Below are 27544 nucleotides of genomic sequence, written 5' to 3' on the forward strand. Positions count from 1 at the left end.
TGCATGTAGATCTTGCCTCATTCCCCTAAAATTCAGCCTTCCAGCTCCTATGCAAGAAAAGGGATCTCAAGAAAATAATTTGTGGAGAAGGTGTTTTGTTTTACTTTTTATTTTTTCTCCCCTGGGTAGTTTTTGCAAATTGCCTCCTGAGAATAAAATTGCTGAATGTTTGGGTCTAGGTCTCAGGAAGGAAAAAAAGGACAGGAGGTTCTAAGTAAGAGGGAAAATTGGTACTAGTGGGAGAAAGAGAAGTTATAAATGTATCTCTGCATATCTTATTTGCAAACCTGCTGTGCAGTAATTTTTAGAAATATTTAACTCTCAGATTCTTACTGGATGGTGACAAATGGGGAGATACTAATATGGTGGTTTTAGTGTTTTGTCATCATTGGACCTATAGCTCACGTATACCTCACTTATTTTTAGTGTCATAGAAGACCATTATGTTCATCTATCCTGACCCATATTACACAAACTGGAGAACAGCCTTGAATATTGCTCGGGGTCTAGTGGGGTTTTATTTAGTTGTTTTTGTTGTTCATGGTTTTGTTTCCTTCCTCTGTTTAAGTTGTAGTGAGAGGACTCATCTCGGGTTAAAGGCGCTACATGATGATGAATGCCCTGCATCTTTGGTGGAATGCTCCAGCAGGTAATGCCCCTTGTTAAAATTGGTGTTTCCCATACTAGTTTCCCTCCACAAGACGTCACTTTGTCTTCCCTCCCCCACCAGCTACATTGCATAAGTAAGTGATCTCCCCGTAAGTAAGACTGCCATTTTGAGGCCTAATGAAACCCTTAAATAAACGAGCCGAAGCCCTTGTGTGTGACATTACTGGTGCTATCATGAGACTGTTGTCCCACATCAAAGTCAAACATACACGTGAATTACCTCACACCCCAACCATCTCCCATGCAGGCTGTATCTATTTTTATTGCAATGTGTTGGCCTGGAGAGTTGGCATAATAGAGACATGTTTGTTTACCTGTTTGGGTCCTTTTTTTTCTTTTTTTTTTCCATGTTTGTTTAATGTTTGTCATGTTTTTTGCATGTTTGTTTCACGTTTTGCATGTTTTCCACAAAACATAGTAATGAAAGGGATTATGTAAAAGTTGTCACAGATTGGTCAATAATTGCTTAATTCTAGTTGGAATTTTGTTTGACTAACACCTTGTATTTTAATCTAAAGCAGTAGATACTGGTTTGGGCTAGTTGTAATGGACAAATAAAAGGTGACTGAGAAAAGCATGTTATTATGAATTGAGCTAAGTAGACTAATCTTCACATGTGAAGCTTGGGAGCAGGTTTGTACCCTCAATGAGAATTTTTAGAGTCCCTAACTGAAGAACAGGATAAATCACTCTCTGAGGTGAGTGCAGGTGGTCAACAGCTATTTCCATTTCTGTTCTACTTGGACAAACCAGGTGTTTGCTTTGCCTACATTTTTTTTTGAGCTTTGGAGATGAATTTTTTTGTCTGCTTTCCTCCTGCCCCCTATTATGAGATAAAATTGATACTCAAACAATAAATTCCAAAAAAAAAAAAATCTCTATTAAGGGTCACAGGAGATATTTAAATCTTAAAAATAGTCTTTTTTTATTTTTTAAATACATAACATCATTGTTCACAGTCACTGATGATACCTAAACTTTTTTTCATCCCTCTTATTTTTTAAAACTTGCCCTATGTGATACATGGCAAGGTAGCCTTGAGTCTGACTGGTAGGGAGGAGTTGGCAGCAAGTGAAGTTATACAAGAAGATGTTTTCTTGTCATATAGTAGGTCTCTATGTAAAGTTAATATACCACTGTGACTGCAGAATATTTGCCTTAGCTTACGGAGCTTAACAATTTTCTCCATAAGACACATACAGATCTCTTACATTGTCACTTCCTCTCTCATGGTAGGCATACTCTAGGCCCAGAAACCACCCACTCTTGCAGATATTATCCCTTTTATTTCTTTACATTTTTTCTGAGGGTTGGATGCGATCATCTTCTCAGTAAGACCTTTCTGGCTAAAATTTAACCTGGAAGAGAGTGAAATCGCATTGGAAAATCTTGCAGGATTGGTCTGCAAGCTGTCTGGAGGGTAACACAAGATCAGAGAAAAGTATTTCCAAAAGTGTTGCTGGTAATGCCCCACTGATAGAGAGATGCTTTGGATATGGTTTCTGGAGATGATGTCTCCAGCCTGGGCCAAGCAGGACTCAGTAATTTGGGAAATCAGATGTACATCAGAGCTCATTTTGCTTTTGAAGATGTGTGCTGGTCTCCTTTCAAAGCCGACCATCGGTGTCTCAGAAATAGGACTGAAGAGCTTTGGACACCCTAGAAAGTAGGGCCCTAATTTAGATGCTCAGCTGGTGGCTTAGTATCTTTGAAGATCCGATTCAACCTGTAGCTTGATTTCTTCCCTCAGAGTGTAGATTTCATTTTCCCAAGCTAAAATCCAACTCAGTCCTGTTGTGGGGCAACCCAGACTCTCTGACCAGGCATACACACATGGTGGGCTTGCCCTTCTGCAGCATTTACTAAATGGAAGATTGATCTACCTGCCTTAAGTGTGCAATTGGGCTTATCAAATCGCCCTTCTTGAAAGTCCATGTGGCACTCGTATTCATCTTGTTTACTGGCCCTGATGCTTGTGATGTGACTAAACACTGGACAGAGCCAGCCTCTGACACACACCAGCCATCTGCTTGTTCCCTTTTGGAAAACAAGTGCAGAATCAAAGAGGTGCAAAATAGAGATTTTTTTTTTTTTAAATTATTGTTTTTTTAAAATAAATGTCAGTGAGAGAGCAAATAGACCTTTGTATGAGTACAGTGGACACAGAGACCTGTACATGCAGGTGAAAAGGCTGCTCTGAAGGAGAATATTGTCAAAATTGCACCTCCATCCTTGGTGATTTTCAGACTGACTACAATAAGTACTGTCTGTGAAGATGTAATAATTCTTTTCTTAACTTTCCTTAGAAGAGTGTGGAGCCTTCTTTTATCTATAAAATGATTGTTTGGAATTCCAAGGAAATCAGAATTAACATTGAAAAGCCATTAGGCACTTTCCTCTTATCCAATACGTTTTTTAAAATTCTTTTTATTTTGATTTAATAGAAAAGCTGGATGAACTGTTTTAAAAAAAAAAAAAAAGCCATACATTATTCCAGAACATCTGAACACTGCTTTCATTTGCTTGAAATGAATCTCTCCACTGTTTTCTTGTTCTGCCATTCTGGTCATATGCCCTTCAAATTCATCCAGCCTATCTACCCTACCATTAGAGTAAAACATAAAAGGAACAGGCTCCACCTACAGGGTCAACCCATTGTGCTTCTACTTCATTCAACTCTTTTTACTTTTATTTATTTATTTATTTATTTAACTTTTCCTCTCCTCCCTCATTTGCAGGTTTGAATGACTAGATTGTAATGAAGAATGCAGGAATGCTAGGTTTCTGTGCTCAGTTTGGCAGGTTGTGAATGACAAATGAAAGCAACTAGTGATTTGATTTTCTTGCCCATCTGCTTTATACATTAAACATAAAAATCAAGAAACTTCAATTTTTATTACAGGAAAATAGGAAGACTATAATTGGTTTAAAGATTTTGCTGAGACCAAAATCGCCTTATTATATGTGACCCAGCTCTGCATGTTTTGTATTTCACAAATAGTTGATAGCAGAGCAGTGTACCTGTGCGTTTCCGATGCTTTTCAAAAACCTGCAAGGTGACTTACCTCAAAGGTTGTAGCAGTGACAACTTCATACTGCACAACTCAAAGCTTCAGTTCTTAAAGTGGTACATTTCGTTTTCCTAATAAAATGCAAAGCCTTGTAAAAAAAAATAGGGGAATGAGAGCCTATTAATCAGAATTGCCAATGTGAAGGCTGTGATATAAGTTTTTTTTTTAGAAAAAAAAAAAAGCATAAACAATGGCTCCTCTGTAATAAGAAGCATTTCAACCCACTAAAAAATTGATCAGTAATTCAAACCAGAAATTGCCCTGAATGTTGAACATATATTGGAATATTTCATGGGCTGTTTTATCATTGCAACTTGTTGACATTGTTCTGTACTTGTAACTTCATATAATATAACCATTTGTTACATCAGCATCAGACATCTGCACAAGCATTCGTCATGCTGCTGTTGACTTTTTTCTTTTTTTTCACTTGTTGGCTGAAGGAAAGTTTGAGCTAACAGAACAATATTGTGGAATGTGAGGGCTATCGTTAGGGGGCAAAACTGGACTTCAAAGAGGAAGCACATATGGTTTTGACTTTTATAAAGATGGCAGGTGGACATGAAAAAAGGTTGATTTCAAATTTATTTTCATGATAGCTGCAACTTCTTAAAAGTCTGAGATGATTAATTTTCAATTTGGAATTCCTAATAACTGAAACAAGATCATGGTTTTACAACTTCCTGAGGTAAAGTCTGAGAGAGACTGGGTCATGTTGGTATAATAAACCTAAAGCAGAAAGGTTGGAAAGATCAGCATGAAATGTTTTGCAAAAGGCTTTTGGAAGACAAAATGAGTATAAGAAACAAAATGTTTCTGAAGTCAGCCTGTTTTATAGCATATATTAAACTTCAGGGATGTTGGGTTAGATTTGAAAGGGAACCTTACATTTACAGACTTGCTGAGTGTCACTCATGTTACTAAGTGAAATAGCAGTTGAATAGCAGGTTTGAAACAAAATGAAACAAAAAAAAATCCCTCCAGCGAAGCTGTCTTCCCCTTAGCAATAGGTGTTTCTTTTTATATGAAGGAATAAATGACACTTAATTTTCATTTCTGGATTATCATATGTCATTTTAAATCTAGCATCTGAAATCTTCTTGGCTGGAAAGTCAGAGCTCTCTGCACCTGTGGGTGACTTGCTGATGATGTGAAAGAATAAGCAACTGTCAGTTCTAAATACAAGTTGAATTTATCCCTCATATAGTTGCTGTGTATGGTATTTTAATTGAAAAAGAATGTTATCCTGCTTGCCCATATATGTTAATGTAGTAAAGCCAGTAGCTTTGATCAGAAGTATTTCTGGTGTCAGTTCTGATCAGGGATAAGGAAGTTCAGTGCTTTTCGGAAATATGACAGAGCCCATACCAAAGACTCAAATGTAACCACGGTCTGTACAGGTTTGGTTTTGGTTCCCTTTATTGCTTTTGCTGCCACTCTGATGTGAAGCTTTCTTCCATCCTGGTTCCTCCTAATCCACTTCCCATTGCTTGCATCTATTTGGAAATTATGAGCTACACGGAATGTGTGTCTTGACTATGCCCAGCCCCAAAGGGCACATATTTCTACTAAATGTAAGTGTTATAAAAATAATGATGATACCTTATAGGGATGATTATTTATTTATATTTACAAAGCCAATATTGTATCAGGGTGGGATGTGTCACAATGATACCATTCTTCAAACCAAAAAAAAAAAAAAATACAGCAAACTTTCTTGTGTCTTGTTATTTGTCCTCCCTGAGTGTCAAGAATGGTTTAGTTTTGCCTAAATAAAAAAAGAATTGGATAGCTTTTATGAAAATGTTGGAAATATAGTGAAACTTTTCCAGGATTTTTCTGCAGATTGGGACTAGGATTTGCATTGTTCTTTCATAAACAGCACTGATTGCTGCTGCTTATAATCAAATGTTTTCTTACCTCTCTGAGAATAGTGCTACATCATTTTCTGTAGCTGAAAGTATTATTTCTAGTACCTGAGACTTTAAGCTGCCACATTGTGTCTATCTACAAGAAACAGTCTCCAGCAATGTTCTTTGAAGGCTTTCTTTTATTTCTTTTCATCCAAGGTTATGTGTTTTTTTTAGAGACATGATATATTACTTTCTACTTACATGAAAGAAATGAGATGTTGGTGTATGCCAACGTAACTCCCGTGATTGAATTTTGTAATATCTGTGTTAGTAGGAATGGATCAGAGAATTCTTTATTTTTTCCTGTGGAAAATCTATGTGAAAGAAGGGTCAAGAGAAAATAATTTTTCCTACATAAAGTACAGACATTTCTATAAGCGCAACAAAAAACTAGCAATGTTCCCTCAATAAATGTGCTATTGATCGTGAACAGTTTTACTGTTCATGAAACTGAATGGTTTATTTTTTTGGACATATTGTGGACAAATCATCAAGAAAAGCAAACAATTCCACAGCTTCTTTTGTTTAGTAAAAACTCAGTCTTGACTCAGTTTTCCACTGCAAGATGTCTGAATGAATAAATTTGAATTAGACACGTGGTATTGTTTGGCCAAACTTGCACACAGGTGTCTGTAACAAAATTTATATGAAGCACCTTATCTTCATTAGAAATTCTTTTCTCTGTATGAAGCAAAAGAGATTGGTCTACAATGGAAACATTTCGAGATAGAAAGCAGAGTAGGGAATATGGCATGGAAACAAAAGCAGGAAAGGTGTTTTGATTAGCAGCTGCCTCAGTCAAAATATTAGCAAACCAGTAAAAAAATATAATTTAAAATGTTCTATGGAAAAGGCAGACACAATATATGGGGATATACCTAGTCAAAAAAATAAATAAATAAGGAAAAAAAAGTGAGGGAGACTTTTCAGTGTGGTCTTCTACATTCTTTCCTTATCCTTGCATCCAGTATCTAATCTATTATAGTTGGATATGTGAAGAGCTAGGTACAAAGTCTCAAAGTATAATATTCTCTTCAAAATTTTGAAAACTGATAATTCACCTCTCTTTTAGTTTCCCCTGGATTTATTTATTTATTTATTTATTTATTTTAATGCTGATAATAATTCCTTTCTCTTTCTCTTCTCTTTGGATTTTCTGCAATTGGTCAACAACCAAAAGTCACCAGTTTAAACAAGTATCCTCCATCTGTGCAGTCAATTGTATCTACTTTGCATTATCCCTATCTCATTTTTAGAGTACTTGCCTAGTTTTCCTTTTTGTCTTCCTTTTAGTGAGGGAATTCTTCTGGATGATTTTATTGTAATATCAGGAAAAGGATGAGGAGCATATCTACCTAATAATGTAGCAAGGCTGGTTAGAAGAAAAAAGTTATGAAAGCAAAACTTTGCAAAGTTGACTGTTTTTTGTTTTTTGTTTTTGTTTTTTTTTCCAAAAAACAGCGTTCATACAAGATGGTTGAGGTGTTGCTTAAAGTAAAGATCTAGGAGCTGGATAAAAGTTAATCCCAGTTGCTAGATGCCTTAGATTCCTAGGATTTGGACTACTTTGAAATAGATCTTAAATAATAAAATAAAATAGTCTTAATCAGGATGTTTTCCAGGTAAAAACATTGGTCAATCCACCCACAAATTATGTATAGCATGTCTGCTTATTTGGATAAGACCACCCCCAGAGGGTCCCTTCCAACCTCAGCCATTCTGTGACGGGTTTGTAGTTTAACATTAGTGTTTTCAGTTGCAAAGATTTTGCACACAGTAGTTTAGAAAGTAGTACCACAATTGCACCAGGAGGTAGTTGAATTTCTCTTAGTTCTTGGATCATTTACAAGTCTTAGGGTCCCTTCTGCTCCCTTAAGATGTACCCTTTAAACACAAGGAGACGGTTTTTGGTATCCAGTAAAAGTAGCTGAGTGAACCCTTTAGAGAGGCCCTGATTTCAAGCACAAAAAAAAATAATAAAAATAAAAATTTAAGGCAGTACAGCTCTCGAGTGCCAAATGGCCTTTCATGATTATCTGTCAGTCAGTAAGCAATAGACTGTGTCTTTTTGGAAAGAAAAGAAGTTGGCCAACTTACACAATTCCTCCATCATTTTCTTAAGTTAGTGTAGTAGGAAATGTTGCCTGGGGAAATCATTTCATGAGAAGTCACAGTAGTAAGGAAGAACAGTTTTTCAGGTGAGTTATGCTCAGCGAGCAGAAGGCGTATTGAACACCTGAGAAGCATGTCAATGTTTTTGATTACGAGGGCTTAGAATATCAGAGGAACATAGATGGTCGCAATATATATGTGTAGCTGGGAGCAGTAAGTTATGTGAAGTGCACAACTCTTTGCCTGTCATCAAGGTAAGTTGTCAGTAACTTGCAGGTGATTACGTGTCAGTACTCACCAGTGCATGAGTTCTGCTCACATCTCATTGAGGTAACCGTGTATACACACAGAAAATAGTTCCAAGTAAAGAAGGGTTTGCATATTTGTACACATGCGCAGGGAATTAATTATGTTATTCCTGCTATCATCTTTATTACTTTGCCCCAGCTACAGAAGTGCCCAGAACTGTGGTATTTTGTTGTCTGTTTTTTGGGACCCAGCTAATAATATTCTGCTGTAGCTCCTGTTCTCCTCCTGACATGATGAAGAAATCACAGAAACCATAAACCAGTATGAAAGCCTGGTTTTACTATTTATTATTGCTAAGTGTAAGAGAAAGTCCCAGTGGTGTGATTGCTATTGTGGAGCCTTGGGGAAGTAAAGTTATTAAACAAAATCTTCTGTGCTCCTTATTTGATCAATTTCTAAAATAATTCCTAAAATTAAGATGTAAATACACTTCTTTGTTTGTGATTTGACTTCCAGTGCCAGTTAAAGTATTCAATTGATGCATAACATTTTAAATCCTTTTAGGAGCCAAATAAAATTATTACTTATAAATTATTAAAAGCCTCCAACAAATGAAAAAATACTTACTGAAAACTCCTTCATAAATAATGTTCAAACTAAATTAAATAGTAGTATAAGGAATGCATTAAAGTTTGCAAATGAGATATTAGCAGCGTGCTCCCTTAACCTTAAAGTTATGATAGCTGGAGCACTTGCTACCCCTTCAAAACCGTGTGGCTCCAAGTCCTGGCTCACTCTGGGAAAGAAACATGTGGTGCTGCTGAAGATTGGAAAAAGAGCTCAAGGTCAGGGGTCGACACAGTAAGGGAGTTTGCTCTTTAAGAGGTTATCTGTGGATCTGCAAAGCCAAAGTGTAATTGGGTTCTGTGATGTGATTTTAGTGTGTAATTGTATATGATCTAGGTATTTTCAAAGACAAGGTTGGAAGATTTTTCTAGCCTGCTTGTGATAGCAATTTTGGGGAGCCTGTGTAGCCTGTGATGGACAGTGCAGTTTCTTCAGAAATAGTCATCAGAAGTGATACAGATGGTGTCTGATTCATTTTAACTACAATTTTAGCAAGCTGGTAATACAGTTTGTTTTTCTCTTCTCTGTTATACCAATCCTGTGAATCAGCAGCTTCATGTGTTTGTACGTTTTCTACAACTGGTAAACTCCCATTCACTTCTGATCTGATATTGCGTCAGAGGAAATTTGGCATCTTTATTAAGACAGTACAAGTCACTGTAATTTATCTGCCTGGCTATGGCTTTTTCTGCAGTCTTTGAGTAAATAATTTTTCACTGGGTTATCAAGTTTCTGGTTCTCGATTATTCAAAATAGTGCGAAACAAACATTTCCTATTGTTTTAGTTGTTTAGGGTTTCCTTGATTAAGCTGTCACCGCTGTCAGTTATGTTCTTATAAGCCTGCTTGGATCTATTTCATGTTAAGAAAAAGCTCAGATAAATCCAGGAAAGCTTAATGTTTATCCAATGTGAAAATAATTACTCAAAAGTGTTATTCTTAATCCACATAATTAGAGTGAGGAAGGAAAGATCAGTGTCATTGTGAATTATGCCCTGGCAATTGACTCTTGGTCCTTGCAAGTTTCAGGTGAAGATGTGAATGGATAAAGGTTAGATTAACCATAATCCAAAGTAGCTGCAACCTTAATCTGTTATGATACAAAGATGATCACTTAAAAAGAGCTGGATTGTGGGATTGTTTCTGGTTGGATAAGATGCCGCTCGACTGGGACTAGTCTTAAAACATGCTTAGCACCATGTCACTGCAGCTGTAAGCACTTGTGCACGATTTCAGGCTGCTGCGGCTCAAGGGCAGGCTGCTGGGCTCTTGCTGCACGCTGTAATAGTACACTGCCATGCAGTATCTGTGCTTTACATTAACATGCTTTGCCGTGTGCTTCATGGAAAATAGATGGTAACTGCTACATGGAGTGATTTGCTCGATGATTACTTCTCTGTGCTGCTAAACATATTTCGTTGTGTTCCCCCTCAGAAATGTTCAGCGTGTCTACAGACAGTTTTACTATACAATTGTATGGGTACACAATGAAGGAAAAAAAGCCAATTGAAAATATAAAAGAGAATATTTATGTTCTCTGTTTTAGTTTATACCATTATTTTATATAGGTATTAGTTATAAAATATATATAATACATTATGTAATTATTTTTACCTATGTTTGCATGTATATATTTACATGTCTTACACTTAAGAATATATAAAAATAAATATCTGTATAAGCACAATGATTGCAGCTGAGGTTTTTGGTGAGGTGACAGAGTTTTCAGAAAACCATTGTAAGCAACCGAGACCAAATCAAAACAAATTCACCTAGAATGCAGGAAAAGCAGCATTAAAAAAAAAAGCATATGCATGTATTTGCACGTACTACAAGCAGATACATGCAGGAGGTACTTGACACTTCAGGCTTTTCCCTGTTAATAGGTATGGACATTGTAGTGACAGCTCAGATGACAGTATGCATAGGAACTTCATAAATATAGACTCTTGAATGCCAATGGCTACTTATTAGGAATAACACTGCTGAAAGAGGAAGAGAAGAGGGTGAAAGACAGGTCATTTCTTGAAAAATTGTACAGGAAATGTTTGGTCTCAGCAGATAATTTAATTGTGTGGTCCATTCTGTATCATTGTTTCAGGCCAAATGGAAAATAAGGTAAAGGCATTTTTTCCCTCCTATTCTTTTTTTTTTTTTTGTAATAAATTACATGCATTTATTCTGCAGAGATATATCTGTGCAGAATTACTTCATCCTCACTAGAAAACTGGAAACAGCCTTCCTTGATGCATAGCTAAGGTGAGGAAATAGTTAAGAAAGTAATTAATGGAATGCAAAAGCTAATAACAGAGAAGTGCGTTAATACACACTTGAGCTAGAATCTTCTCTGTGAATAATTAAAATTCTTTAAAGTTCATTTCTGTGTTTTTAATAAAGTATATCTCAATAAGACTCATTCCTGGTTTTTAAAGCTTTTTACGCTTAACTCAGTACCTTCTTTTTTAACTACTGTCAGAATTGCATTACTTACACTTGAAAGGGGCTTTAGGTAATGTTTACATTTGTTGATGTGTTAGAAGTAAATTCTGCAAGAGGAATAACATTAACAAATCTTGTTCCTAATGTAAGAAGTAATCATTTAGGGCATCACAGAAGTGTTACGTTATTTCTAATGCCACATTATATACTGTAGATTGGTGTGCTATGTTCTCCTGCGTTCTAGAGTCTCTGCCTTTAAAATAATGTTTTATGGAAATGTATAGCACTAATAAAAATTTCCAGACTTACGTAAGAGAAGATTTTAGGGCAGGGATTTAAGTCTTCAAGCCTCAGAATATGTCAGCCTGTAATTAATGTAGGTGAGGAAGAAACTCCCCTGCTTGATAGTTCATTATAAGGGCGTAGCACAGAGTTTCCCACACCTTTCATCAAAGGCTTTCTGTGATGAATACTGAAGGGACCACTGCTCTGATGTGAAGTAGTGACTCTTATATTCCATTACAGAAAACAAAAAGGATTCCTTAGAATAAGAAGACTACAAGAATAAAAGAGTAGAATTGCTCATGCACATCCTGAGTCTGAAAATATTAACATGGAAAGATAATAAAACAAAATGTCTTTTCACTCTTGAAACTGCAGAGGAGGCATCCTTTGGAGAGAAGTGGGGGTGCAGCTTTCCTTACAGAGAAGGATGAGTTAGGATGAAAATGAAGCTACAGAGCTTGGAGTTGTATACTCTTGGCCCCTTCTGCCTTTTACAGGGGTAGACTGGTAGACAGTTGACTGTCTCAGCCCTTGAATGTAAGATGACATTAGCTAATATATGAGGAAATTAAACCACAGTGGTGCCCCCTGTAAAAGAGAAAACAGTGAGAGTAGTAAAAACTGTAAAAGCTTTAGAAAATCAAAAGGTCAATGAAATAAAGAAATAGTAGAGTATTAAGTGTTGTCAAAAAAGAAAAAATCTTATGAGACTATTTGTGCTGTCAAAGACCACAGTCAACTTTATGCCACTATCAATAGCTTCGAGTTCTTTAATTAGCATGTAATTGCTTATAAATAAATTTTTGTTTGTTTGTTTGTTTGGCTGGTCTCGTTTGTTTTTAGAAAAAGAGATACAGTAACTATAACTCTGAAAAGAGAGGTAATGAAATAATTTAAACATCAAATTGCAAATAGTCACAGGACAGAGGGGATTTTATTCAAAGTGGAACTAAAGTAACGGGTAAAAATGTGACATTTATCACTTTAAAGTAGCTTCAGTGTTGAATGATGACCAAACCCTGTCAGTCTCTTTGAGTGGCAAAGTTCCCAGGAAGCTCAGGGAATAGGAAAAGAGTTTCTGATGAATCAGGCTAACTATTGCTATGGGGCGAACAGATTGCTTCCATGTTCAGCCTCTCTGAGGTCTGGAAGCCATACGTCAATGGAAAAAGCTTTGGCTGATTTCTCTAATTTTCCAGGATTAGTGGGTTCTTAAGCTAAAATTATGATCTTCTGTAACTTCCATTAGTGTACTTTAAAGGCAGCTCAAGAATAAAACAATTGTGGTAATGAGTTTAAATCTTACCTACTTGCTTGCTCAACACTCAACAACCAGCTATGTTAGTGTTTCAGATTTTTATGGAGTATTTTTAAATAATACATAAATAAATGCTAGAATTTCTCTTGTTCTCAGACAGCATAGTAATTTACTGACCATGGACAATTAAGAAAGATGTAGGTACCTAAGGACAACCATGAAACCAGTATAGATTAGTCACAGCTAATCTATTCTTGTAACCCAGCAAAGATTTTCAGTTTCGGAGAAAAAGGAATTTTATTTGTTTTTAAGACTAGTTCAGAGTGAATTGAACATTCACACAACTTGCATTGAACTTAACGCAAGTTTTCTTACTAGCATTAAACAACTGAAATATTGTAAACAAAATGATACTTCAAAGGGATTTCAAATGATTTTTATAAAGTAAGAGCTACTATTCATGCCCTTGAAAGCTCAAAAGTGTGTTGAGTCACAGAGCACAAGTAGAAGTATGGTACAATTTGCAGTGGATTTTCTCTTCCCGCTCTCTCTGCTCTAGTCAAGGCTGAGAGGTAGAAGTTCAAAAAGTGCATTTTTTTCTAGCAAAATAATATTTTTGTCAGTAAATGTTTTCTAGTATCTGGTTCTTCTTCCAAGAATAATCTTTAGGGTAGAAACTTAAGAATGACTGTTGAATGACACCAGAGGTCAGTCCATTTGTCCATTAGGCTATTTCTGATGAAGTCTGCTAGATTAGAGAAAGTGTATGAGGAAATGTCCAGTAGAAAATATTTTCCATCTTTAAATTACCTCAGTTTAGGGTTCTCTTTTTATAGGTTTTACTGTACTGTTGTGTTTCACTGACCTTAGTAGACCTCTTTTCCGTAAATTTGCCTAATTGCATATGTAGCAATGAGTTACTTTAATCAATGAATTTAATTATGAATTATCTGGGAGGAAAAAAATGGAATTCCTGGTAAAGTGCTTATTTTAAATTGGCTGCCTAACGATTTAATTTGATATTACCTAGTTCTTCTGTTGTGAGACATAGTGGAAACTTTGACTTGAGAACATATGCAGGAAACAAATTCTCTCTCACCTGCCTCTTTTTCTAGGTTGAAGGGTCCCAGTCTAATTAATTTCTCTACCTACAGAAGGCTTGTGCATCTCTGTTCATCAGTGGTTATCCTGAGCAAAATTTATGTCTTTCGAAGCTTTGTTGTATTCTTGTGGAGATCAAAACAGCATCGAGTATTCAAGTAATGGCTGCTACACCAATGACTTACACTGGCATAATATTATTTTTTTATTTGTCCTCTTTTTTTGTACATAACAATTCTGAACGTTTCATTTGTTATTTTCCCATTTCCTACACATTGAGATTCCTGTCCGCAGTGTTCACAAGTGCTTTCCTGAGAGCACTTTAGTGTCCATCATTATATAATTACCTTTTCTTTCTGTATTTTGCTCCATATTTATTAACATTAAAATTCATTTTTCTTCCCCCTTCCTCCCCCATTCACATCGTCATGAGATCTTTCTGCAATCAAATTAGATTTATTTTTGATTTTCCTGACTGAATTTTATGGTGTCAACCCTCTTTATTATCTGAAAATTTACTCCTTTTCAGTATCATTTATGAGGCAGTTGAACTGCAGATTTCCATGGGAATCTGGCTAGTCCCCTCCATTGTGAAAGATGGGTTTGTTTTCCTATTTCAAAAAAAAAATAAAAAAATTCAGTCACATGGCCTTACATCTTATTCTGCAAGAGATTACCTTAAATGTGTTGGCCAGGACCACACACACATACAAATGTATTTTAATTGCAGTATTTCCATCGAGTTTATCTTGCCCAGAGATTTCTATTTCTGCTCTGAGCACACAAACACATTTAATTAAAAAGGTTAGTCAACCTGCATTCAGCTTTGCATTTGCACTTTGTGCTCATCTTGCTCAGACAGAGCTATACTGCCCCAGGTCTTTGTGCAGCTATGGCCGGCTTCTAAGCTGGGAGATCAGACCTTACATTTGGTTTGAGTTGAGGGCAGTAAGCCAGCTTGGATGTCATTTTATTTGGCCACTGCTTCAGTGAGAATAATAAAATAAATTGGAATTTGGTTCCTCAGAATTGGAAATTCTTGTCTCTTTAAGGATATTGAGTAGGGATGGGTTTTTCCTGAAGCTTTCCATCATCAGTACTTCTTTTATTTGTTATTTAATAGTTTTGGTTAAGAAACTAGAAGTGATATTTATATAACTCTCTGTTTTGTCACTCCTATGTTACCTGCCCTCAACATCACAACAGCAATCAGTAAATTCTCATTACTCAAGTTTTTCAAGTGGTATGTCTATCAAAAAAGTAGTTATTCCAGCATTTTTTTTATTTTTTTTTTAATACTTCCCGCATTAGCTCTGTGGAATCTGGAAATCCCTAGTCTAAACAAGAGGAGTAACAACATAAACATTGGTAGATAAGTACGTAAATATATTTTTTAAATGGCATATAAGCATTTAAAAGTACTGGTACTTAAGACAAAATTTCTGTTCTAAATAGTAGTGGCACAGAAACTATTATATATATATTTATGTATATAAAATAGAAAATAGAAACTTAATCAAAAGAAATGCAAACAGCCATGTTCTGTACTTTTGATTGAAAACATTGCCTAGTTCTCCTTTTTGTTGTTGTTTCTGAATTACTTGTTTTGCGTAACCTCAAAGTGCCTTCACACAGTGGGCTTTGTTTTTAAGCATAAGAGGACCATGAATGAAGGGGAGCCAAGCAGACTTCTGTCCTGATAAATATACAAATAAAAAGAAATCACTATTTTGTACAATTTTTGTTGTTGTTGTAGAAAATTGCTAAGCGGATACATGCTTCTGGTTCTAAGAGAATTTCACTTAGAATAAATTTGCAGTGAAGTCAGTAATTATACCATTTAAAACAAAAGATTTGATTGCGTTCTTTACATCTGAGACTGTTTCCCACAAAATAGAAATTCTCCCATACGTAGAGTGTTTTCAGGTATTATTGCTGTGATTTTTTTTTATACTTGATCCCATTGTGACTGCAGACTTACAAACCAAATAGGACACTTATAGTCATGTATATAATATCAAGCTAATAATTTTCTGCTCAGTTGTATGTGAAATGTTTGAACTAATAAATGTTAGATGTTTGAACTAATAAATCGTATGATCTTGGCAGTGACCCCGTCAGGTGATTAATGTACATTTCAGGCTAGCAAAGTCAAATACAAAATTTTCTTTGGTTGGGACACCTGTCCCAGAACATGTACCCTACGGCATAGTATTTCTGGAGCTCATCCTATGCGTTGTCATGCCCATAAAGAAAGCTCTTTCCCAAATTCCACAGGTCTCACGTATGGCAATAATAATCTAATATACAATACAGAGAGAGTAGAAAGAAAATCTGTTTCTGTTTTTGCATGCTCTTCAAATGCAAGCCTTTCAAATACTGCAAGATACAAAGGCTGTGCTCATTATGGTATTTTGAATGTACCTGCTATTTAGCTTTGGTATCTGGATGCTGTTTGCTCGAGCAAAGATGGAGTTCCTCTCATGAGAACAAGCTTTCTTGTAAGTTTTCTCATATTTCTTGGTTCTGATCAAAGGATTATTGCTGCAAGTGTAGTGTTTTGCATCCCTGATTCCCATCCTAATAATAAAAACACACACACACACAAATTAAGGATTGTAAACCAAATTAATCTTCTTGCTTCAACTTGGGGCATTCAGTGTAGCTTTAATCCTGAGCTTGAAGTGCCATTTCATGTCTTTTCTAATAGCATCTGAAATTATTTACACATGGTAAATTTATTAGGAATCTGCTTTTCAGGTAACCTCTTGGGTACGCTTTTTTCCAGCCCTAACATGAAAGGTTCTCAAACAATGGAGACTACTCTGCATTGAAGCAGGTCTGAGATATGATCCACTCTGTACACATGCTCTGCTGTTTCTTTCAACACATTTCCTGTTATTTCAAAGACCTGAAATACTAATGATGTATTTCTATTTTGTTTCTATGGCTCGTTATAGTTATTGGTGTTTTTTTTTTGTTTGTTTGTTTGTTTGTTTAAACTGTAAGTCTTGGTTCATTACAGGTTACTTATGCATAGACCTCATAATCTGTAAATCCTTCTGGGCTCTTTTATTGTGCAGTTTCCTCTGTGTGCAAGGGACAGGACTCAGAGAAGCAGATGGTGCCCTGAAATCCTGTTCCTAGATCCCTGTGATAAATAGTGTCAGTCCACAGATTATAAATTTGTATCACAAGTTAGTCAGCACAAAGATGATAATACATCACAATTTTTCTCTTTTCTGGAAACCTCGGGGATTTTCAGTATGTGTGTATGTAAATTATGGCAGTATTAGGCGCTAGAAGCAGCATTCTTGCTTCAGGTTCACGGGCTCTGGAACGGTTTGTACCGCATGGGTGAACTTGTGCAGGACCAAGTTCACTGGTAAAACAAAGCAGTGAAGTGTAACCTGGGAGAGATTTGTTTTACTGACCTGTTCACACCCAAGAATAAACTCTTACATTTATCGTGGGTCCAGTTTGCTGTCAAAATCTGGGATGTAAATTCAGAAGTTGTCTAGGTACATGGGAAACTGGAAGACAAAGATTTCTGGTCCACAATTTGATACAGGTTGAAATGCATCTTGTTTGCCTGAAATAGAGATTGTTTGGATTGTATTGATTAATAGCATTCCTTCTGATGTGGGACAGTTTCCAAAGATGAATAAACAACATGTATAGTGGGATATAATGAGAATACATATATATTTGAGTTCCAGGAGGATGTAGTGAAATTTAATTTAATTTTATGATATTTCATTTCTCAGATCTGTAGGGCTGCAGAGCCAGAAAGAAGGATCATGACTATGACTTACAGAGGACTCCAATTGAACTAAATGTGGCTGAAGTGCAATGGAGGAGTATGGCAAGACAAAAGTACAGTATATGATCCTTTCCTTTTCTAAAACTGGGCATGGTTTAAATGTGAATTTGTTCAAACAGAAATGAAGGAATTTAGGGGTCTCTTTATTTGTTTCTTTGAATGTTGATGCTTCATTCTCTCATGCAAGATGCCACAGTCATAAAGCTAGCCTATATACACCCTGTATGCATGTCAGCATCTGAATTATGAGTCTATACTCTTTTGTAATCAATGGAAAGAAAATGGCATTTATAGGGTGCATTTTTTCTTTTAAGACATACCTAAAATTTGTCAAATGAGCCATCCTGTAGATCTGCCTATTTCATTCCCTTGAATATAAAGAGATGACCATCTCCAACCTGAAGGTCTGTGTTTCTACTACCTAAGGTGGGGGGATGAATCCTGTCTATTGGGACTAACAAGACCGCTGTTAGGAAGGTTTAGGGAGAAAGGAGTACAGCTGCAATGTCTCTTAACTACTGGCTGTGTTTATCTGCCTGCTCAGAAATTGCTCAGAACATAGGTGAAGTGTGATGCATTGTTAGTTTTTTCTGTTTTCCCTTTAGGGGAGAGAAAATGACTAGAGAAACAATGGAAGAGCTGTGTTTACAGAGTAGCACAAAGCTGAAAAGTAAGCTATCTAGTTTTGGCTAGCGTAGCTTTAGATTGTGGTGTTTTCTTTTTTCTTTTTTTTTCTTTTCATTTTTTTTATTGCAATTTGCTTGGCAAAAGTGATATGAATATGCTGGTTTTGGCAAGCCCCTCTTCTTTTCATGTCACACTATCTCATTCTCTGCCTTGCTCTAGCATCCCCCCCTTTCTTGCTTCCTTTGTTAATGTATAAACCACCTGCGCACCTCTTGACTGACTTTTCTCTAAGAGGCGACCACAGTGTTTGGTTAAGTCGCAGGAGACGTGGGGATTTGTGCAGTCCTCTCGCTTTCGCGCTGCGGAAGTGATGACAGAATGGTCCCTACAGTCGTGAGAGAAGCTGACACATCGCACCCAATTATGTGGCCTCCCTTGGCCCCTTGCTCCACTCTTCCCTGAAATATAAGCTTTCCATCTCACGCACGCTCTATTTTATTTTTTTAAAGAAATTTGTTATTTAAAAGAAAAGGAAAAATGGTGTGGGGGGGAAGGAGTTAGTGTATCAGTCTAAAGCAAGCTATTATAGAATAAGTCTTCAGGGACATTCAATATATCAGATTAAACATAATTTAACCACTTGGAAATTATTTTTAACACTCACACAGACACCAAGTTTAAACCGATGGTAATAAAGGATTCAAGCCCTGTCATTTGCTATGATACTGCCCACATCAGCTGTTTTGAGCTAGTGGAAGCTATTTATCAGTAATTATATAGTACAAATATATACACCAATATGTATCTGCTCAGGATCCCACACAACATTCAGTCCCCTGTAGAAAAAGCAGATATTTTTTTTTTATGTTAGTGCCACGTATGCTATTGAATGTGGCCATGTTTATTTTTCTTTGCTCATCCCTAGAAGGATATATCCCTTAAAAGCGAAAGAGTGCATGAGTGTCAGGGCTTCCTTCCCCTTGTAACCCAGTAGATGATAAAACAGAGGAATAAAAGCAATGCTGACTTTCAGCCCTTTGAATATACTTGTAAGAAATACAGTAATTAGGGAAATTAAAAAAAAAAAAAAAGTTCCCGTGATAATGAGCTGCAATTGTCCTACAACTGGATTCCAAATGATAGAGGTGGAGCACTGATTTCAAATTTTATAAAATTGTCTGAGCAGAAGCTCTCTGCTCTGAACATACATGGAAAACTTTTTTGATTACAAAATCTACTGCAAATGGAGTTTTTCCTCTTATAGCAAGTACATAGGGTGCTCAAATGATTTTTCTTTTTTTTTTTTTCTTCTGTTCCTTGTTGTTCTCCCTCCTTTAGGGTTTGACAACTATTCTAAGACACCAGGAATACAACATTCACAGCACGATCATTTAACTATAAAACTATAATTGTAAGACAAGTTATGCACATACATCTCTGCTGTGAATTTCATTGAGAACTGGAAAAGTTTCCTAGCAACAAAGACTTTTTCTGCTGTTCTTTCCATATCAAGACAGAGAATATCAAAATATACAGGATAGTGAGAGAAAACAAAAACTTATTTCATCCTTATTCATATCAATTAGTCCAATTTTCTGTGAACAAAGCTGTTGACTTCAGACACTTGTTAGTGCAGGACTACTTACTCTACAAGCAGACATTTATTACTTAGCATTGGGAGCTAAATATACATGGTAGATACCATATTATGTTTCAGTATTGTAAGTTGTTATTAATTGCTTTTTAACATAAGTTCTATTAAAACCCTTTAAATTTACATGGTTTGAATGACCAAAGGACCACACTAGAACGGCTGGGATTTTCAGAAGGCCAGAAATGTTTTCTGAGCACAGCTTAGTGTTCAGACAAGAACTGTAAAACACTCCCTGTTCAACCTGAACACTCTGGCCACCATCCTTTAGCCAGACAAGGTGGCAAATGTTTGTTTGTGACTTTGTGAACCTTAAATCCGGCTGTTCACTCACTGCGAATCTCAGTGGAGCCTCCGTGAAACTGGATACGATGATCAGTCCCCAAAATACAACGGCATTATTACTTGTAGCCTGATGACTAGAAGTTAAGTGTTGGCAGGATTCTCGGGGTCTCGCAGAGGGGATCTGCCCTGGGAAAACGAGCTGAAGACTCCAAGTGTCATGTCAGAACTAGAAGAGAAAAATAAAATTGTAACCGTAAGTCAGTTTTTGTGTTAGGGTGGGGTCAGACAGGGAGTAGGTGATTTCAGCAAGGAGTCATCATATTACAAGTACAGTTTTAAGAAATATGTCTTTGCCAAATGAATGATGAGGTAATGGTAATGTTAACTTGAATAGCCTGTGTCTGAAACACGCTTGATAGGGAGTGATGGGGTCCACACATGTGCCTAAATGAAAGATGGCAGTAGAAACACCGTTTAGCTATGCAGTGGGCATATGACTGTTGTGCAAGCGGAAGGTTATCTAACAATTTGAGTTGAAGCACGGTTGGAGGTATGGAGATTATGTGTTCAAGAATTAATATGTAAATCCCTGTTCCCTTTTTATGGGAATAGGTTACCTTTCCTGCGTGAAACCACATATTAGGAATGTACTACATATTCTGCTGAAACACAGTCTTAGTTTGTGGGCTTTTTTTAGAAGGCTCCTGTCTTTTAAACTGGCTGCCTTGAATCTAAAAATGTATTCCTTGGAAGGAGAGAAAAACATGGAATATATTTGGAAATAGCTAAATATAACTTCAAATAGTTTTCCAATTCATTAAAGTTTGCTTGACCCAAAATGTCAGGACCCACCAATGTGCAATGCAAGAGATGAATATCTCTTGTATCACCTTTCCACTGGTATAAGCCCCAACATCGAGCCTGTTAGAGCAGGAGGTGTCTGGAGTTAATCCTGTAACTGCAACTGCTTCTTGCAACTCAGCCCAGTGTATTTTGAGATTTAAATCCACAATTGAGGAGGAAGAAGGAAACACATTTGTGATGATTTTTTTCCACAGCAGCTGTTTGAATCTGTTAACATGCTTGTACCTTTAAAAGTAAATCCTGGGAGAAAGAGAAACTGAGAAGCATATTGTAGTTGAAGTGCTGAGAAGAGCACAATAAATGTAGTTAAATTCAGAGATTTCTTAGATAAATATAATACTGATAATTGAGAAAAGAGGGGAAACTGTGTAAACAGATTTGCACATGGGCTTTTGGTTCTCCTTGGGATAAAAGGTGCACCTGCTGCACCCAGGACAAATACACTTGTGTGCAAAAGAAATCAGGTAACCATTGGTACAAAGTTGTCTGCAAATAGTCCCCTCAAGTGAAATTAGCATTTTCATTTTGGAGAATGCACCTTTGATTAATCAGATGTGTTCACCAATTATGATTTAGGAAGCTGCCTGAAAATAAAGGTCTGTGTTTAAAGTCAACTTAACAATAATAATTTAAAAATCCCATATTAAATTTATTAGAAATGTTTATGAAGACCACACATAATTTTTGCTTGCATTTTTTATTGTTTTTAAAGTTAGCTGTGATTGGTGAGATATGTCTGAGTGGGATATACTGTCTGATCTTGCCCACCGGTGAGAAAAGATTATTTTCCTTTCTTAATCTTGAGTATTATGAAGAGTAAGTTTTTAAGAATGTGCCTACAAAATCGGAAGAGAAGATGCATAGATAGATTTAACATTAATTCTTTCCTGATTGTTGTTATTTTATAAGAAGTTTTTGTACATAAGGTTCTTATTGTCCATGTAGAAAAGGGGAGGTAGAATCAATTTCCTCTTTAACATATTGATAAACAACTCCAGATATGGTGGTAGGGGGAGGAAGAAACTACATTTACCTTTGTGTGACCTATATAGGAATGCTGGAAAAATTAATTCCAGAATATTATGGCGACATTCCTTCAAGTTGTGGATATGATTTACATAGTAGGTCTTCTCGAGCCGACCAGCTTCTTTCATCTTGATACTGTAAATTGCTTTCATTTCCCTCCCCCCCATCTGTATGCTTGAGGTATTGTTGTGATAAATTATGGAGGTACAGAACTGAAAATGGTGTGTAGATTGTCTAAGAAATTGAGTGCAGTCAGCCTTCAAAGTGGTGGATGATGTGCTAAAACAGCTACCTTCCCCTGGTCAGGTCGCACATGTCGTCAATGAGCAGCTGCTTTTAACTTTGCCTTTTGCCCAGAGCACTGAGAGCAGCTGGATTTATTGAATTAATAACCGCTCCATTTGGGGTGTTTTGTTTTCCCATGACCGTGAAATCTGGCTATAATGTTAGCAAAGTGTAAGACAGGTCTCCTTCACCAAACAAGGTGGTGTCTTTTTTGTTATTATATAGTACTTAATCTGTGAGGCAGAAAATAATTGGAAAGCTGTTCCTGCAGGGGAACGAAATGTTTCTTGGTAAACACAGTTAAGGAAAAAGGAGCAAAGCACATAAGAATGAGGTAGGTGACATACACATACTGAGTTTGATTTTGAGGACACTTGTACCGATCTGTGAATTAATCTCTTTGATTGCAGCGCTTAGCAGTGGTTCTCATTAAATCAGTAGTGCATTCTGAACAGTGTTATTAGTAGTGGTCGAATACGCAGTATTTGTGCATTGGACTTTTTTTTTTTTTTTTTTCTTCTCGAGGCTCTGGATTTCTTGTGTCCGGCTGAGAAACAGTGGCAGTGTGTGATGCAGATGGAGAAAGGTGATCCAGTGGCCTCTGGCTCCTCTGATCACACAGGTGCGAGGGAAGTGACCTACCACAGAGCTTCAGGGCAATCCCTGCTAATGGGCTTCGGTTTGGGGTTACTGTTGGTAGGGATCACTCATTTTCTAGAACAATACATGAGGTAACACCTCCAGGTTTTACCTATCATGGCACATATTAGAGTAATCATTCTTGTGTTTTGGTTAGTCTGCTGTGTTGAAAGTGTTGGAGTCACCTTATTAATGGAAGAAAAGATAAGGTAATACCTCTGGGAGGAGTTGTTCAGCTGTGCTCTTGGGTTAGCAAAAGAAAAGAGAGGGGAGGAGTTATTGGGAGCATACAGCTGAATTCAAAACCCCTTGTGTGCCCTAGTTGTTGCAACAGTGGGGCCTGATACCAAAGCCTGATCCTGAATCATCTTCAAAATGTAAAAAGGGAAAGTCCTGAAGGTCTTGCTGATGTGGCTTCCTACACACGCTCAGGAGAAATGGGACAGAATGCCAAGCTCCCATTTCTAGCAACGTCTGTACTCATTAGTCCCTCATAACTTGTGTCCACTGATGAGGTGTGTGGCTGCTGTATCCTTGGTTGAGGTGATTTTCAGGTCATTTCAGCATCTGAAAGACTCTTTGGGAAAAGGTGGAGGAGATCTGACCCACTGGAGCTAGAGAGCCGCATCCCATTTTTAGAAGCTCACCAGTCCTTGCCACATGTATTCTCCCAAGGGCTGACATCTGTATATGTCAGCCTGCAGCTGCATTTTCTATTTCTTAAGAGACTCCCTTGATGAAATCTAAAGCTTTACCAAGATTGTGGCATCTCCTTCTAAAAAGGTGAAATTAGCTGGGCTTTACATTTTAGTGTACTTAATATATTTCTATATGTTCCTTATATAGGTTTTATATTCTGAGTTTTGAAGTTCTGTAAATAGATCTAAAAATAATTATTTTGGTTCATATTATATGCATGTATTTGTCATTGTTATGAAAATTACTATCCTAGAAATTTAAAAATTTACAACTCTTGGGAGTAGAAAAGGTGTCATATTACCCAACTAATTCTTAAACTGCTGCAAAGGTAGGAGGAAAAACACTTTCCACAGACTCTGTTTCAAAAGCCTGGTTTCTATGCTTAGGTAGTTTCAGAAGTGAGTTCAAATTCCAATCGTGAAGAAAGGCAATTTGTTCGCAGAGCAGCTATGCAGTCTGCAATACATGTACCAAGAAACTTGAGAAGGCTAAAGATCAGAAAGCACAATAACTTGTCTCCTTGTTTTGTGTGTTCTTCTTTGTAAGCAAACAGTTCCCTCATCAGCTGCTGCTGCTGCTTACGGAAACAACCTCTTATTAAGGCTTGACAGTTTGGGGTCAGAGGAGTCCTATACCTCCTCATCCAGAACTTGTTTTTACTGTTTTTCTTCAGAACGTGGTACGTACTGAAAACATCCAAAGCATACCTAGGTGCGGTGCATTCTGCTGATCGGCACCTTCGGTCTGCAGTCAGGTGCTCAGGTAGTGACCTCCTGTGAAACATTTTCTGCCAGAGATGTGTATTTCAGAAGAATCTTAATTCTTTAGTGAGGTGCTGAACCACTCTGATGACTAGACAAGATCACATCTTATCATCTGTGATTGCCAGCTTCCTTTTCTGCATACTTGAAAACTTCGGTGATGGGTGTCGTAAGGGTACTACAGCTGTCGCCTTTGCAGCTTGGATCCATCTCCAAGAGCAGCTCTGTCCTGCACACTGAATGGGGAGAGGGAGACCTGAGAAAACAAGGCATGTATGCGGTATTAAAAGCTGAACGATAAGGCAGTGCGGGATGTGGGGTGCAGGAATTGGGCTAAGGAAGGGATTTTGTATATTGGCATTTTCTAATTAAAGAATGATGAATTTTAGAGCTTTAGTAATTTACCTATAATGAAGCCTGTTGTGTAGAAGCATTTGAAAAAAGTGTCTCCTTGAAGTAACCACTGCACTGGCTGTCAGGATATTTCTGTGGAAAGTGGAAGGCTGAGGTTCAGGTCCAAGTCTGAATTAGGCTCTTGAGTGGAGTCTCAGGGAGCTTAGACAAACATCTGAAGCACTGAGCTATTCTGGGATAAGTTTTCTCTTCTCCTTCCCTGCTCTCCCTCTGGCCTTTTTCTTCTTCCAAAATTTCCATTCAGGAGGTGAGAACATTTTCCTGAATAAAACATAATAGGAAAAATGTCATTTCTGCAGAAAAAAAATGACTGCCTTGATAAACTAGTGTTTCCTAATACGAAACATTTTGCTCCAAATTTCTTATTAGCACTCATCCATCCCTTCCTCTAACCCATTCTTTATGAAATCTTCATCAGCTTTCCTCTCTTCTCTCCACTTGCATGCCCACTGGATGTATTTTCACCACCCCCACGTTTCCCTCCTCATAGCTTTCCATCACATCGGCTTTCAGCTCGAGTGGCTTCTCCCCACCTGCATAGGAAGTGCTGGCCATGCCCTGCTCTTAGCTACTGGACCTGGCAGCTGCCCTGGAGAGGAGCAGACATGGGAGAGAAAACAAGAGAAATGCTTCCAAGTCACCTTTGTGCTGGATTTGCATCCATCCTGTCCTTTGTGGAGGTCAGGGTGAGTTCAGTAAGGTGAAATCTTCAGAGATTTCACTTAGTAAAAACTCTTAGAAGTGGAAGCTATTTTTACCGAGCCTGTACTGAGGTGTGATTTTTGTTATTTTTTTCCCCTCTCTATGTTTTACAATTTGGCCAACCGAAAGCATTTTCTGAAAAAGTAATAACAAGCAATCCCTGCTTTGAGTACAGAGCCATTTCTGTATTTCAAAGGCAAAAGGAAAGATCTTGAGATACTTTCCAGAGTAACTATGTCAGTGTGGAAAATGTTATCTTTGGGAGTTAATTTTGCAACACTATAAGCGACGTGAAAAGAGGGTCTTGTAACCAGAAGGATGTGGCAGCTTTGGGAACAGGCTGAACTACTTGTCCTGCCTGTAAGAACCTTTTGTCATTTATCATAAGTCTGTTGGGCAAAAGTTTCACACTGGAAGTCCAACAAAAAGAAATGTGAGATATACGTGAGATATTTATATTACTTTAAAAAAAAAAAAAAGCATCTCGTGATAGATCAAAATCAGTAGTAATAATAAGCAGTAATAGGTACTCTTTGACAGATGCAGAAATTTATTCTGTTATACCCTAAAAACTTTGAAAACACTCCTGCAAGCTTGTTCTGCTTTACTTCCACAGAACAGTCTGCCCTGAAGAACAGGCTTTAAATCTAAATTCTCTCTCTCTCTCTCTGCTGCTAATATTTTTAGTCCCAGACTGCTCAGCTAGTTTTAGTTTCTTTGATCTTGGTCAAGATAGGCAATCCAGAAACAGGCGTCCATTAATGTAAGTAAAAATGCACAAAGTTAGCTTCAGAATTGACATTCTAAGGGAATCTTTACATTGCTTTTCATTTTACATGCTCAATTTGCTCTTCTGTGCCAGGCTGCAAACCCGTTTTAACAAAGCAAAATGTTAAATGGCAAAAACACTTGCCATTTCCCCTCTGCATCCAAGCTGATGTGCAGAGATACTGAAATCCTGCAAGGGCTGTGAGTCTCCCTGTACGTTCATCTGGACTGGATGAAAACAGAAGTCTTGCAAGAAAAACTTTTCTCCTGACTTACTGAAACAGTACAAACAAGAAAAGGCAGTGGTGGTTTGGGTATGCCTCATACTATGAGGTTGTGAGTCAGATCCAGCTCTGGCTGATCCTGCCTTGACTGATGGACATCGCAAAATTCTTATTCATTTGGGACTGAAGCAAATTGTTTGCTTATTAGTTCCAATGTGACCTAAATCTGGACTTTAAGTCGAAGTACAATTGAGTCCTAAAATTGCTGTGGACTTTTAAACTCTGATAGAATTGATGGAGTATGAGGGAGCTCCACTCCTTCACTGGGGATGTTCTGTATCTTGCCAGTACTACCTTTCTTTGAATGAATTGCTAACCTGAGCAGAAGACAAGAAAGCGATTTAAGTCAAATTTGCTGACTCCATCTCTTCTGTAGCTTTAGCTTCAAATAACTTTTTAATAGTGTTTAAATTTTATTTATTTATTTGTTTTGTTTGTTTACTCAATTTTAGCTTGTTGTTTGGACTAGGTGTGATGCTTTACATAGTAATTGACAGCTGATTTCCAGGGCACCAAGTATATTATTTTTAACTATACCATCCTCACAGAAATAAATCAAACTGACATCATTCAATAGTTATTTTGTGCAAGAGAATATGTGTTCACCTGGTCTGCTCTTGCTCTCTCCTGTTTGATTTTTGCAGGGAAAAAAAAAAAAAAAACAAAAAAACAACCACTTAAAATTGTTTTAATCTTTTATAGTTACATTAAAATGATGTGGCTGTCCGGCAGATAAATTGACTCCTTTGTATCTGTTCTAAATTTATATATATAGCAAAGTTCTGCACGGTCATAAATGATTTATCTTTCGTATTTGGAGTAGAGTCATAATCATTCACTCTTTTTCAAGTCTAGTTTGGCAACTTTATCTCACTTGCAGTTTGCATTTCTGAAAGTGGAAATATATTCTGCAGCTTTTGATGTGTTGATTGGTAAGAAGGTAAAGACAGCTGCACACATGTCTCCAGAGACTTAGCTCGATGGCTAAATGAA

This window comes from Anser cygnoides, chromosome 4 (genome assembly GCF_040182565.1).
Source record: "Anser cygnoides isolate HZ-2024a breed goose chromosome 4, Taihu_goose_T2T_genome, whole genome shotgun sequence".
Taxonomy (NCBI): domain Eukaryota; kingdom Metazoa; phylum Chordata; class Aves; order Anseriformes; family Anatidae; genus Anser; species Anser cygnoides.